Source organism: Centroberyx affinis, unplaced genomic scaffold (genome assembly GCF_046629955.1).
Source record: "Centroberyx affinis isolate AG114_WGS23_722 - 3 ecotype Tasmania unplaced genomic scaffold, CSIRO-AGI_Caff_v1 ptg006780l_1, whole genome shotgun sequence".
Classification (NCBI taxonomy): domain Eukaryota; kingdom Metazoa; phylum Chordata; class Actinopteri; order Beryciformes; family Berycidae; genus Centroberyx; species Centroberyx affinis.
In genome coordinates, this window is record NW_027283439.1 from 57,501 (window position 1) to 61,321 (window position 3,821).

Consider the following 3,821-nt stretch of genomic DNA (forward strand, 5'->3'; position numbering starts at 1 on the left):
AATGGTGCAAATGTCTTTTCAAGTCACTTTGGGATCGTTAGACTTGCATTATGCTGGAGGAGCTGCATGGAGCCATTTTATGGTAATTTTCTGTTATTTTTTTCACCGTGAAGTCAGGTCAAGTCAGGTCCCCAGCAATTTCAGTTGTTTTGGAGAAGCTTCTCCGCCGCTCCGCTGTGGAGCTCAGCACGCTGGATGGACTAACAAACTTCACCCGAGTTTCTACTGGCATGGGGGGGAGGAGATAATGACTGCATTTCATTTTTGGGTGAACTATTTCTTTAATATGCTCTAGTATCAGAATTGTTGATTGAGATGTGTTTAAATACCTGACATTTGCTCTGTTCTTATTTATATTATATTTCTCTTTGCTGTATCCTATTACTATTTGCTGCAACAACGACCTAATTTCTCCCCAGGGATCAATAAAGTTTAATATAATCTGATCTATCTATTTAATCCATCCACAGTATCTGAAAGATGTTTTTGTCTCTGATGAAACAGGTTCTCTGATGTTTCCATGGAGGAAGTCGCTGTGGAAGATTTTCACCTCTGGACCGAACCTGGCACTGATCACCCCCCCACCTCCCTCCATACCTCCACTCCCCGCCACATCCACCAGCCTGGCACTGATCACCCCCTCATCTCCGTCCATACCTCTTCCAACCCCCGCCACTTCCACCAAACTGGCACTGATCACCCCCTCATCTCCCCCTCTAGAGGCTCCGCCCCTGCTGGCTCCGCCTGCAGCAGCAGCGATGATGATTCGGTTCCTTCCGGCTCCAACGTCTCAGCCGGTGAGTTTGATTCGCAGACGGACACAGAGAGCCTGGTGGGGTTCCACCTCAGCCAGTTAGCCTCTGCTGAGGGTTCCAGCCTGGAGAACCTGTCTGATAACGGTTTTGGTTTCGGTTTCGGTTCCGGTTCCGGTTCCATCAAACCTCCTCCAGGAGGCTCCTGGAGGGCTGCTGGGGCTGAATCACTCCCATCCAGCACAGCTGAGATCCTCCAGGAGAAAACATCATGCTGGGAAGGTGTGGAGGAACATCTGAGGAGGAGCAGCCTGGATCTGCTGGGGTCAGGAGGAGGAGGAGGAGGAGGAGGAGGAGGAGCAGGAGGAAGAGGTGGAGGAGGAGTCTGGAGGGCCGACAGCCTGGACAGTTTGGTGAGTGACGGCAGCTTCCTGTCGCTGGCTGAGAGGGTGGAGATGAACCGCAACATTGTGAAGCAGATCCTGTACCAGAGGAGACCAATCAGCTCGGACCTGCAGTGGAAAGGGGGCGTGGCTCAGTGGAGAGACACAGGTAGACTACAGTAGTTTATACTCATTTACTGACTCTCTGATCCAGAGACTAGAGATCAATAGTAGAACCAGCTTCATTTCCTACATCACCAACATTACAAGCAACCAGTAGTAAGGAGGTCAGAGGTCACAGCAATCTGCCAATAGATGGAACAAATATCCCTGTGAGTCTAGAATGATCCTGGGAAGATAGGAAGTATTATACTGACTGAAGCTAGAAGAGCTTGGTAGAGGATATTGGGCAGAGAGGTGATTTAGGGGATAAAGTTCAGATTATTCACCACAAGAGTTTAACTCACCTACATTTAATTTCTGCATCATTCTGGTTACCTTTCTTTTCGTTACATTGTGTTACAGTACGTTATGTTACATAACATGTATAATAGAGGATAGGAGCGTCTGGAAATTTAACCAGTTTGGGCCGGCAGATATGGATGAGATTCCAGTCAGAGAATTGGGCCAGAGAGGATGCTCAGGTTATGGACTTTATTACAGGAAATAAAGTAGACGTATGTATGTGTGTGGTCTACAAAGAGAGAAAACAATAACAAATGTATGAATATATGAATTAACAGGGCAAGTAATAAAGATGTTTCAAACCTTTACAATAATAAGGCTACTTAACATCAGCTATATAAGGCCCTTAACATCAGCTATTTTAGTAGCAGCAACAATGAAGCTACATTAGTCTTAATTAGCCAGGGTCAACAATTAGCCTATTACAGTATTAAATGATTACAACTGTATGGAGTCTATGATAATTTATACAGCCTGATGATAACAATTAAACTGTTTTAATAATATAGGCATGTATACTTGTCCACCCGAGGCCGGTCTTCTCCCCATCCCAGTTGATAAACCAGGTACTTGGTCTCTTGCTTAGCCCACTCACACTTCTGCAGATTGAGAGTAAGCCCTGCTGCATGGATTCTCCCCAGGACAGCAAGTGTTCTAGATCAGTGTTTCCCAACCCAGTCCTCAAGGACCCCTTTTCCTGCAAGTATTGGTTCCAGCTCTACTCTTGCGCACCTGATCCAGTTAAGGTCTTAATGCTGATTGGTAGAGACAGATCTACCTGAACAGAGCAGCATGAAAGTGTGTAGGCCCCATTGGGATCAGGTGTGCAAGAGTAAAGATGGAATAAAAACTTGCAGGACAGGGGGTCCTTGAGGACTAGGTTGGGAACCACTGTTCTAGATGCTCCTCCCAGGTGTGGCTGTAGATGACCACGTCATCCAAGTAGGTGGCACTGCAGTCCTCACATCCCTGGAGGGCACAGTCCATGAGCCGCTGGAAAGTCGCTGGTGCGCCATGGAGACCAAAGGGCATAACCATGAGCTGGAAAAGGCATCGGGTATGTGTTGAAGAAGGAGATTGCATTCAACTTCCAGAAGTCAATACAGACCCACAGAGACCCATCCTTTTTGGGGACAATGACTGTTGGACTGCTCCACTTATTCTCGGAAGGCTCAATAACTCCAACATGGTTCTGATTTCGTCTTTCAGGGCCTCAACCAAACGCTCTGGCACTCCCACCCCCATGGACCCCCATGGAATGGCTCAGGACGTTGGTCTTCCCTGGCCTCTGTTGGAAAAGAGCAGGGAAACCGTCAAATACTATCTGCAGCTCTACAGGCCAGCTTCCATCCAGATGAGTGACGTCAACTTTCCAGGCACTTTCCAGACTTCCACAACACCATTCGAGTCATCTTCCTCAGGCACATGGTGGACCAGGAGGGAAACACTGCTTGCAGGACCTCCTCTCTCCTTCCGGGCCTTAAGGAGGTTGACGTGGTTGGTCTGCTTTTCTTTCCCCTTCTCTGGGTGCAGTACCTCATAGATTGTTGGTCCCATCTTCCGCACTACTGTGAAGGGACCCTGCCATTTGACAAAGAGCTTACTGGGTGAAGATGGCAGGAGAAGTGGGACCTTCTTACCTGGTTTGTACTCTCGCTGGCATGCATGCTGGTCATACCAGGTCGTGTGGGCTCTCGGGGCTTCCTCTCAGCCTGGCTTTCTCTCAGTACTGCTGCAGTTGGTCCCTCATCTGATGTACATACTGGACAACCCCTTGTCCCTGGAATGTAGCAGCCGACCCATCTCAGCGTCACTTAAGCAGGTCAAGTGGGCCCTGCCGGCCAGCCATACAGCAGTTCAAAAGGTGCCAATCCTGTAGAGGCCTGAGGCACTTCTCTGTAGACAAAGAGGAGAAAGGGTAATCACTGGTCCCAGTCTTTACCTGTATCTGACACAAATCTCCTAAGCATTCTCTTCGGGATTTGATTGAATCTCTCCACCAGTCTATCAATTGCTAGGTGGTAAGGAGTTGTCTTGAGGGCTGTGATCCCCAAATCTTTCTGCAGCTGACCCATCAGGCGGGACGTAAAGTTGGTTCCCTGGTCTGTCAGGATCTCCTAGGGGATGCCTACATGAGAGAAAAACTGAACATGAGCACTGATGAGCTTTGGGGTGGTGATGGAGCAGAGAGGAAAAGCTTCAGTGAAACGAGTGCCATAAT